Source organism: Diadema antillarum, unplaced genomic scaffold (genome assembly GCF_040938485.1).
Source record: "Diadema antillarum isolate AM-2024a unplaced genomic scaffold, OU_Dant_1.0 seq00000684_RagTag, whole genome shotgun sequence".
NCBI lineage: Eukaryota > Metazoa > Echinodermata > Echinoidea > Diadematoida > Diadematidae > Diadema > Diadema antillarum.
This window is the reverse complement of record NW_027271589.1, coordinates 1,595,668-1,608,255: the sequence shown is the minus strand read 5'-3', so window position 1 is coordinate 1,608,255 and position 12,588 is coordinate 1,595,668.

Below are 12,588 nucleotides of genomic sequence, written 5' to 3'. Positions count from 1 at the left end.
TTAACAGTGAGGTCACTTCAGGTTTATAAGTTGTTCCACATTGTTACTTTAACGCAAGTATGGATTTGTCTGAATACATTGAGTTAGGAGAGAAGTATGGGCTTCAGGGTGAGAAGTTACTTACCTTTGCTCGTGAAGAAAGGGATAAGGAAGTTAGTCGGCGTGAAGCTAATGCAGCTAGGGATGAGCGCCAGAAGCAAAGGGAAGAACAGTTGAAGCTTGCAGAAGAGGCTACTAAGCAAAAGCAATTAGAGTTGGAGATTGCTGAGTGTAACAAGGATAGGCATAGTTCAAGTTCGGATTCTGACTCTCAAGGGTTTCAGAGTGCGCTACCACGCATGCAAGCGTTACGAGAACTCTGACGATTTGGATGCATACATATTGCGTTTTGAAAGGCATGCTACCTTGAGCAAGTGGCCCAAGGGAGCATGGGCTCCTGCCCTAGGAAACTTGTTGACAGGCCGTGCGCTAGAGTGCTATACGCGCCTGCCCACCAGTGAAGCTGAGCATTACGATAGCCTTAAGCATGCACTGCTGCAGCACTTTGCACTAAATGCAGAAGGCTTCCGGAAGCGATTTCGGGAAGCGAAGCAAAAGGATGGCGAATCTTTTGCACAATTTGCTGCGCGCGTGTCTGGGTACGCAAAAAGCTGGGTTGAGCGTTCGGAATGTAGTGACTCTGCAGAAGCACTATTAGACTTGTGCGTACAAGAGCAATTGTTCGCAAGCTGCACACGCGAGCTGGCGATATTCATTCGTGAGCGCACTCCAGGTAGTGTGCAGGACCTCGTTAAACACGCTGAGCTGTACTTTGAAGCGCGTGGTCTTAGCGATCAAAAGTGCCAGGCGGCATTTAGGGCTAACCAGCCTAAAGGTCCTAGGTGTCATTCATGTGGTAGATGGGGTCATATTGCGCCTAAGTGCCCTACAAAAGGGGAGGTAGCTACCAAATACCCTCCCAAACAGCCTACCTCTGGAAAGGCTAAGACAGGGGGAAGTTGTCTCACAGGGCTATGTCCGGATGCACCGGCCAGCGAGGTAGAGTCAGGTAAAGCAGACGCAATACGCACTGCCAAGCTGATTTGCGGGCATGAGTTACTCGTGCTCAATAGTGGTCATGAGTTAGGTCCTGACAATGTGCCTACCTGTCAGGGTAGAGTGAATGGTAAGAGTGTCACGGTGCTGCGGGACACGGGGTGCAACGCGATTGTGGTCCGCAGAAGTCTAGTTGGGTACTCTCAAATGTCAGGTGAGCTCCAGCCATGCGTGCTCATGGATGGTACCATACGGAGGTTCCCGCTTGCCTTTGTAGATATTCATACACCATACCTTTCAGGCAATGTGAAAGCACTTTGTATGGATAATCCAGTCTATGACTTGATTGTAGGTAACGTCAACGGAGTGCAGATGCCAGTTGGAGTCGAAGGAAGGACTGAGGAGGCATCGGGCTCTTACAGGGAGACTGCGTCTGAGGTCGACATGGAGACGCAAGGGAGAGGAGTCGACATGGAGACACAGACTGATGCTGGGTCAGATGGCGGTGCCAAGGGGACTGGAGTCGTCACGGAGAGACGGGAGCAGACGACGGACGCCACCCACAACACAGGTATCGGGGCTAGTGTTGAGACTAGGGGGATGAGGAGGAGGAAGGAGCAACCGTGGAGGCGGCTGAAGACGCCGGACGGCATCGAGATTGCAGCCACCCGAGACGAGATGCTGAGGGAGCAGGAGAGGGACGTGACGCTGGAGAAGGTGAAAAGGTTGGCGGTGAGTGGTGAGAACAAGATCGTAGGTAAGGGGGGACGAGTTCGATACTTCTACGATAACTCACTCCTATATCGTCAATATGAGTCACCTCATGTTGAGAACGGAAAAGTTTTCAAACAGCTCGTAGTCCCCAAAGCACTGCGAGAATCAGTACTACACCTTGCACATGATATGCCGCTAGCTGGTCATCTCCAAACAAGGAAAACACTTGATAGAGTGATGTCACAGTTCTATTGGCCAGGTATCCAGTCGGATGTAAAGCGCTACTGTGCTTCATGTGACGCATGCCAAAGAACTACACCAAAAGGTAGGGTAGGTAAGGTTCCCTTAGTTACCCCTCAGTTGATCGACACATGCTTTCGACGTGTTGCGGTGGATATCATAGGTCCACTTCAACCTATCACCGACAAAGGTAACCGGTACATACTTACACTTGTAGATCTAGCTACTCGTTACCCCGAGGCGATAGCTCTTCCATCTATCGAAGCTGAACGCGTAGCTGAAGGTCTCATGGAGGTCTTCTCTAGACTAGGCTTTCCAAATGAAATGCTTTCAGACAACGGCACCCAATTCACTGCCGGGGTCATGAGGGAAGCAGCGCGTCTAGTAGGAATTAAGCAATTCTACACTACTTTTTTTGGCAGCAGAGAGTCAAGTTGTGTTCGGAGGAGCCAACAGGCTAGGGCCCTCGAGTTTGTGTTTTGAGGAGCCAACAGGCTATGGCCCTCGAGTTCGAGTACCGTTAATTTTGGGAGGAGTTGTGAGCCCACAATGGTGGTGAGTTGAATAGTTTTTCTATCAGTTTTACAGTCAGCGCTTAAGCAAGTGATAGCATTATTTTGCATTTTGAGAATATTATCTGAATGTCAGAAAATCTGAGGAAGTTGAGATAGATGTGTGGCAGAAATTGAAGAATAAGTGAATTTGATTTTTAATAACTATGGTTGTGATAGAATCTGAAGAAAGTCTATCAGTAAATGTTATTTTACAGAGATATTTGACAATTATGATATATGTATTTTGACGCGGAACGGATAATTGAAATGGGGATTTGTGTCAGGGTAAGTGATAACTTATCCAGCGGTAAATTGACTTTGTCATAGGTTAATTTATGGCAAATGTATATGAGATTTATGAAGCATGGATTGAAAATGTGGAGTTATTATATATATGGAATTTGGGTACGATTTTCAGCTAGTGGAAATTTGTTCCAATTTCTTAAGGGTTTTATCCTGAGTTCATACTCCTACCCCGAGTCCCTGTGCCGCACCTACTCCGAGCCGAGTTCGTGCTTCACTTCGAGTCGCACTACATAATATTGAGTTCGTACTCCACATCGCAGAGAAGGAGGGGTCAACATGTTTTAATGCCATGGTGCCGTCAACGCAGCGTGGATAAGCCGAGCACCACAGTATCTACCCACACTGGGGATGCAGCATGCATGCTGCCTCCTGAACGCCGGATGTTCCTGTTGGGCCGCCGTCAACGCACGAGCTGCCATCCTACGAGCCGCTTCCATGATGTTATAACGCAGTCAATTATAATCGCTGAATGGACTAGACTTCAGTCGTCGATTAACACAGGGAAGTGCATTTATATTCGTTGGAACTCATGAGATAATTTAATTTTCGGAAATTGATGTCAATGTGATGATAATGCAGTTGCAATGGCAACCATTTAATTGTGATACAGAATTTAGTTATAATAAATGTAATTTTGTGATAATTCAACTGGCTATGTCATAGCTCTCTTCCATTGGTCGTGACACCATATATAGAAACATGTTGAGATTTCACGTATTGGCTCCACGAAAAAAGGAAGAAACAAACTGGTAATGCATTTTTGTCCAATAAAACATGAGTTTATTCGACTCAAATTTTCGGCGTTCTACGCCTTCTTCAGGAGTCTTGACAAGAGCCCTGAATATTATACATAATAATTCATATTCATACAAACACACTCCGTTCTAGCCTCGTCCAGCCACACATCAAAGTGTGAAGGACATTTTGGAGTCGGGTCTTCTTTTCTCATCTCGGAAAAACCCCCGAGATTTTTTGTCTAGGATAAACTGCTTCGTTTAATCATTAAAAGTTGTTACAATGGAAAAGATATGTCTTTATTCTTTGACTGGCGAAGTCAAAAAAAAAATGGTAAAAGGAAGAGAGGAGTATGGGAAAACATAAAAGGAACTTAAAAAAGGAAGAGTATAAATAGTACAGTGCTAAGTACTTTACCAGCAGTTAGGTAGACAGTTCGGTCCCTTTACACATTCATTATATTTTAGAAACATGAGCCAACATTAGATAAACTAAGCAACAACGAAGCACTAAAGACACCTCCCAGTTCTCTCTGGTCTATTTCATGCATATATTTTATCATAATGGTATGCCCATTACAAGGTCAAGAGTGGCATTTATGATGGAAAGCAATGTAGCAAAAAACAAAAAAAATGTTATTGAACGCACGAGACTATTAAATAACAAAGTTGGAATATTCGGAGCTTGGGTATTTGTTCCAAGTTCATTGTGTCACTGCCGGTAACTATAGGGATAGCCCGGTGATAGTGTCGCTGCCCGGACATGCCGGACGGCAGTAGATGACAGGTTCTATTCCCGTGGTTTCCTTTTTCCGATATGTTTGTCAAGATTATAGATCAGCAGAATTGTAGATCTTATTGATATAATTTGTAGAGGGAGACAAGTTGAAAACAAACAAAAAAACACACATCAAGAAAGTTCCTGTCGGCATCTGTTTCGTCCCTCAGCCGAACCGCCACATCTCGACCGCGCCAAGGAACTCACAAGCTCATGTCATGCCACCGCAGTCAAAGTCACTAAGCAGCGTACAGGTATGTCCAGCAACCAGACACCTCGGCAACGCCATGGAAATCGCTGCCTTGAAATCATTGGCTGATACTTAGGCCTTTGTATATTGAGTGATGTGCAATTTGGGTTCACGTGTTTTTCCAATTTTGGTTTTTTGTTGTCGTAATAATCAGTTCATTTTCTCCGGTATCTATAAACATATAATTTTTTCTCGGTTTACGCATTATTATTTTGTTGCTTGTATTTACCTTTCTTTCTACAGCTATACTCTTACTTCAGGCAATAAACCAAAACGGGATGATCGCCTTATTTATTTATTTATTTATTGGCTGTTTATCATAGCTAAAGTACTATAAATTATGTAACACTAGCACAAAATCGCTCTGAAGCCATCGCGTCGCCATCTTACCATGCACATTGGCCACACATTTTCCTACGGAGCTCACGACATCACATGAGCTATATAAGGTGATAGTCTGCATTGGAAAATGCATGCAAATCCCCATAGAGTGTGTCTGGTAAGATGGCGGTGCGGATAGGAATACATGACTTCCTATGAAGATCAGTGGTTTTTCCACGCATGTACCTACTACAAACATGGACTATGAACGGAGGTCTTTCTTTGATCCCATCACCATCGCCTGGTTATGTGCGTGTTTGGACGGGGACGATTGTGTAATAATGCATCGTATCGCCACACTGACAAAGAATCGTTTGCCTCACTTCGGCCCTATCTGGCTGGTTTGCCCTTTCAGACTCAACTGCCTTCAGACAAACACAATCTCAAAACATGACAAAGTTTGTGAATAAATGAAGTCCTCACTTTTGAACACGCATGTAACGTTGCTTAAAATTAATAGTAAGACACACATAAAATGTTGCTACCGTTTCTGTCCATATATACCCTGAAGCAATTATAGTGCGAAATTTGACCCAAAAATATAGATTACAAATCACCATCAACTTGCCAGAATATTTGCTGTAAAGTACGTGCAGTTCACAAATAAAAATGCTTCAGCGATAATTTCCCAAAATGCAGTCTTACAATTGCTCATGCATTTTTTTAGATTTGATTTGATAAGATTATCATTTCTGTGCATGTAGATTTTAGATATTTCAACGTGCCCAAGGTGCTGTCTTGGTTTTATCCAGGCTGGCTGTCGGCGGTGATAATAACACCAAGGCAGGAAAGCGTGTTTTAAATGCTGTAACGCTTTTGACAGAAACGGGTGCGTAAATTAATCCACGAGCGACAATAAAAGTTCATGTGCACTAGGTCCATGTTCCACATCATCACTCCTCCAGAGCTCCCATCGTTACCTACCCTCTCTGATGATTCCCCGGGGCTACAAGCCGACCAGCCGTGACGAGCTGGTGGTTCCCAAGGCGGTGCTCCCCAAAAAGGGCATGGTGCGACTGCTAGCTCACGGGAAGGCAGAGGAGTCGATGACGGACGCCGACAAGGCCGGCGGTAAGCGTCGACTGTACTTGCTTGGCGAACCAAAGACAAGACTGCTATTCAGCTTGATTTTGATTAATGATTTTGGTTGAGAAGGGAATTTAGGTTTTATTTCATTTTTGGAGATAATCAGTAACCATTTGATTAAAAAAACTGAAGAGCATACGATTTCAAGAGGAACTGAAAGGTTATTTTGATTAAAATTGGTTTTGAAATGGCAGAGATATCCAAAAATAAGGTGGTCCTAATCAAAGGTGGGATCCACCTTTTGTTTTGAGTCCCCATCTCAACCAAAACTATACCATCCCTTTAATTCGCACGTCTATTCTGCAGCCTACAACCTCACAAGTACTGTGACACAATTATGATGTCATGTTCCACAAGAGTATCCAGCTTGTGCAGTAATTGTCCAAGAATGATTACTACTAACTGAGAAAGGAAATACGTTGAAGTATAAAAAGAAATAAACCGGGGAGTGCTTACATTGTTGTGTGGGTGATCAAGCACAAATGATTCTTTAGGAGATGAATCCAAAATCAGTGAGATAACTTAAGGGCATGATTAACCGTTTGCAAATGGAGCAAAAACCAAGCATTAGTGCTTTAAAATGCTTCTAAAATATGAGTTAGGGATAGAATTAATCAATGTAAAACTTTGAATTAGTAAAATCGATGTTAAGTATTGTTGAATATATAAAATGTGAACAATAGTTATAATAAACAAATGTTTCCAGACTAAACGGTCTGCAGTTACGTTTTATTGAAAAAAAAATACTGATATCTCCTCATATCTTAGGCTTTATTGCAAAAATTGTATATACTTTATTAGGATGTTTGGTGGTACAACAAACCCACGCATATGCATCAAAAGTGTTATCTTGGACATTTTTAAAATCACTGATCCCAAAGGTAAACAGGACCTTTAACATTAAAGTGAAATGACAAGTGCATTAACTATTTTACACTTAAAACAGCCTATTGCTTTACCTCCAGATTGGGGGGGGGGGGGGAGTGCATACCACATGTGATTGTGACATGTGCTTCATCACTTCAAGTTCATGAAGAGATTAGATTAACACAGTGTAGAACAACATTATAATCTTCAACAAATCCTCTTTTCTTACTTTTGTGGCCATCAATGATATCAAACTTTAACAAGTAAAGACGTCACCCACACTTACTTACCTAAACCAATGCTGCACACTGGCACTGGTCCAACGATCCCTGACCAGTAAACATCAGTGACGGACCAGTAACTTTATCAGGAATTGAACAGTAAAATGTGGCAAAAACTTGGCACATACTGGTCCCACCTGTCTGTCGGACCAGTAGAAAAAATGGGTTAGTGTGCAGCCCTGCATGCCTGAACCATTCTTAATTTCTATGTTCAATGAAATTCTGTTTCGATATGCCAGAGGGTAAGAAGGGGCACCGCCCAGCACCCCATTCCTTCCGGAAACTCCAGGAGAAGCAGAAAGGGGTGATGCAGCGGGCCGGTCCTGATAGGAAGGAAGTGACTACCTTAAAGAGCATTCTCGCCGAGTTGGAGGTGACTTGTTACCTTGGTCTATTACTTTCTCCCTCTCATATATATATATATATATATATATAACGAAGAATAAACCGGTAATGCAATATTTCGCCAATATAGAGTTTATTGAGCAACTCAAATTTTCGGTGGCTTCCATCCACCTTCTTCAGGAGTCTCGACGCGGAATGTCAATGTCAAAACATAAATTGAACATTAAGAGCGCGCACTCATATACACAGAATTGGTTGCTATGAGAGTGCGTACCCTTTACAATTGATCCTTCTTCTTCTTCTTCTTCCAAGTTAGTGCATCCCTCTTGCAGAGTATTGTCGCACTTGAGATGTTGCCATGTAGACGCAATGTAGTCAAGGCACCCCACGCATAAGGAGGACATTGACAAGCTTATTACGTAACAATGGTGTTCAATTACTTTGTATTAACACAAGTTATGATATCGACATACTATGTACTCATCAACGTACCATAGGTTACAAAAATAAGTTAAAGAGCGCTCCAGCAATTAAATTGTTTCATGTGATATCGACACATGTAAACGTAAGTTACAAAAATAGGTCGAATAGCGCTCAAACAATTAAATGACTCAGAATACAATAATCATCGGTAGGAAGAAGTCGATATAATAATTCCTGTTAAGAAACAGTTAAGTGTCTCACTGAAAATTAAACAGATTTGAACATACAAGTGTGAAATTGATTGTATCATACAAATGAGTATTAGGATGACAGTGTGAATCCATCTATAGAAAATAATACAAAGTAAGAGTAAATTGATTATTAAGATGGAGACATGAAATCATAATATTCGCTTTAATTCATCATAATCTCAGACATGTCAGACAGAATAACCCACTAATTTCTCTAAACACCAGTGGTAGTGAAACAGTTATCAATTAAATATCTTATAATCCTCGACATGACTCCTGAAGACTCCTGAAGACTCCTGAAGAAGGTGGATGGAAGCCACCAAAAATTTGAGTTGCTCAATAAACTCTATATTGGCGAAATATTGCATTACCGGTTTATTCTTCGTTAAATTGGAGCCAATACGTGAATTCGCAACATGTTTGGACCTAGACTATATATATATATATATATATATATATATATATATATATATATATATATATATACATGTCTACATACATAATGTCCGTTGGGTGTATATCCGTCGGGAATAATTGTATGTTTGTTGAGGATTGATGAAAAGTGTTCGATGCTCTAAAGCAGAACATATTAGGCGTATACCAACCTGTACCTTGTCGTCTTGTTCGCTACAGGCGGTTTCACGCTGTCACGGTCACAAATGTCAGTGGCGATCTTCAGGCAGACTGACAGTCAAAGTGATGTGCTTCTGTGTTTATGTGTCGCGGTGAATCGGCTTGACGCTTGGATGGTTTGCCTGTTTCGGTGTCTACTTTTTGACATTTTAATTTGGATACATACCCAACGGATAGTGTGTGTGTGTGTGTGTGTATGTGTGTGTGTGTGTGTGTGTGTATGTGTTATACTTATATATACATTGTATAAAACCATGATGAATAGTCTGCTTGTTGAACCAATAACTTATTATAGAATTTGAGAAAAGTGGGAAGAGAAGGTTCTAGAATGCATTTCAAATCCAAAAGGAATGTTTGTTAAAACCGAATTTTCGACGTACGGTAATCATGTGTCTTCTTCAGGGCGACATCATCTATATGTTACTTAGTGTACAAAACACACATACATACACACTCATATAAGCATAGGCCTATCATATCTATTTTTTGCGTCTTTTTCATTTTCGGTCTTCATTATCAATATCAACGCAAACTGCTCTGCAAAAAAAGAAAAAAAAATATTACAAATCTCATTTCCATCGGGAGCTTCAGCGATTTCTTTTCATAAGTACCTAATCATAACGACTTTTTAAATAAAAAGAATTGAGGGGACACGACAATCAGAAGACACGAACACATTTACATGAGATACTCCCTTCATAACGAACGCCGTTATAACGAAATTCCCGTCACAACGAAGGAAAAATTCTGGCCGCAACACTATCCGCTGTATGTTTTTGTTTGTTCGGTTATAACGAAATTTCAATGTAACGAAAGAAAACTGCCGGTCCCGAAGATTTCGTTATAACGGGAGTCCACTGTACATGTAAGTTTGCATTATACTCTCAAAACAAAAAACAAAAACAAAAAAATCGAGTGAAAATGTTCATTCTTGAAGGAGTGAATAAAGGAGTGAATAACAGAAAAGAGTGAATTTAGAGTGAGTGAAATTGGAGTGAGTCTTGAGTGAAAATGTTCATTTTCACTCATTTTGTAATGACCTCAGAGATCACTCCAAAATCTTCGAGTGATCACTGAGGTCACTCTAAAATGAGTAAAAATGAACACTCGATTTTTTTTTTTTTTGAGAGTACATTTTCAACAGGTCAGAAACTTTGCCGTGGAATCCATGGTTTTGCAATTTCCTTCATGTCAACAATGACTCATCCTCACACAATTAAATGTATATTACATTCTCTTCTCCTGTTTCTTAATTCTCTCCAATTCCTATTTGTCTTCTTTGCTTATACCATTTTCCATTCTTCTCCTCCACAACTCGCTTTCTCTAAACAAATCTTCAGCTACCTGAGCGAAGTCCTCAGAGTTCGTCACTCCCTGCACGCGAAACCGTGTACTCCAACACGCCGGTAGCTGGAACGACAGGCAAGTTTCCCCTTGCCCACCAGCAGTACAGCTCGACACAGCGAGTCATGAGGGACGCAAAACGGCAACTCAAGCACGGGGACGCAGTGAGCGGCAGATTGACTGTCATCTTCTCTCGTTAAAAACGGCAATGACTGGACAACAGAGGGCGCAAATTCCTCTTGACACCCTTTTCTATGTTGCGTAGTTTTATCTTCATTAAATTTTAAACTTTGTACAAAGACGCTTCTTTTATACAAATAAAAAAAAAGCAAAGTGTACATACCGGTAGTTCGTTGTCCCCAGGTTCCTATATGGAAGTGAAGTTGTGTTAACGTATAGCTGTGTGTGTGTGTGCGTGTGTGTGTGTGTGTGTGTGTGTTTGTTTGTGTGTGTGTGTGTGTGTGTGTGTTTGTTTGTGTTTTATTCTACCCTTTTGTCAGACTTTGATGTAGGGCCTACTTATATAATTGTGAATGTGTCAATGGTATGAAAGAAATTACAAAAACATATCCGGTGTTACCATTATCATTTGCTGTTATTACAGTCAGCTTCAATGTCACAGCAGCACGCGACAGATATTCAGCGATAGCCATTGAAGGAAACCCGAACCCAATCGGACAATCGATGCAAAATTTATGAATCTTTAAAGTTTTTGATGCTGGAACCGCTGGATGAGGAGACTACACATACTAGAAGTTATAACGTGTGTGTGGACCAACATATAGAAAATAGGAAATTTCCACACAAATTCACTTTTCTAGCATAATGAAAGAGCACTTGACTAACCGCTTTCAGAAAGCAGGGGGAATTATTGCTACCCTTAACATATGTTATTGTCAAGTTGATTGACTGTGTAATTTTCAAGAAAAATTAATCTTTGTGAAATACCTTTCTATTTTCCTTATTATTGTTGTCCATACTTACGCCATAACCCTTGTAGCCTAGTCTCATCCAGCGATTCCATCACCAAAACTTTAGCAATTCATAACTTTTGCATCGATTGTCTAATTTCCTAAAACATTCACTGATGTGTTCTATTAATGTTGCTGCTTTCACTCAATCCACATTACTCTTTGGGTTTGGGTTCCCTTTAAGTACCACTGGTTCCCTTTAAGTACCACTCTCTCCGTGCCTGCTCTCCATCAAGTGTTTCCTTTTTCATTATTATATGCAAATGCAAATCACCAACTTACTACAAAACATCACTACGGATACAATGTATACATTATTGTATAATTATTATTGTCATCACGGCATCACTTCAGTACACTTGACTGACGGACAGACTGTATAGAGACAAACAACTCTACTTCTACGTACATGTGGAGAAACAGTGATGGTTAATTTATCAGCGTGAATACTAATAGTCAGTCAGAATATTAAGTATTTAGAAACATTTATTTATTGGATTGTTTGTCCATTTTGAACGGAAGTCCACCGCAAGCAAACAAACAAGTAATAGTACAATACACAATAGTAAATTTCTCAAAATGCACAATTCTTACAATTTACATACCTGTGTATGTCTTACAAAGTACGTCATATTAGATCATGGCTAATAATGCATTATTATAGACATAGTACAAACTCATTACATTTAATCAAAATTCAATGTTATGAATATTGAATCATGCTGAGTGGTTTTATCACATGTTTTCTATAATTTCTTAAAGTTGTCCATTATAAAAGTAACAACAATTAAACAACAGTAATGATGGGGTCTTCGAAATGGCATTGATAAAGACAGTGGAACCTTTTCTCAATGAAGTTTGATAAAACAACACAATCTAATAACAAGCTGACTTTGCAAAGTCCAGCTGTTTATATTTCTTTGATTGTGTACCCCGATTCGGTGTGAACCCGATATACGAAGGTAATTGTTGGGGTCTGTAGGTCCTCGGTGTAGAGTACCAAAGTGTAATTTTATAGCCATTCATTGCCATGGAAACTGGATATAAATAACCTCACCTTTCCGGAGCGTTCATGGGCCCAAGAGCAAAAGCAAGAACAAAAGCAAGAACATGCTTGTTAGCCGGAAGTTTTTTTATTTTCTTGGCAACAAATTAAACCCGAAAGTGGCACCGGAAATATATTTGCGTCCCCACCCCCTCCCTCCCTTTTTACGGAATTCCTGGATCCGCCCTTGCTTCGGTGGGGCAAACGAGATATCTCTTTGGTAAGGGTCTACCTTCGGAACGATATCGAGTAACCTCGGTTGTGTCCTTCACACTGTGGCTGTAACACGTCAGTTCATTGTGTGAAGCAAATGTAAACATAATCATCTTACTCATCTTGCCAACGTTTAA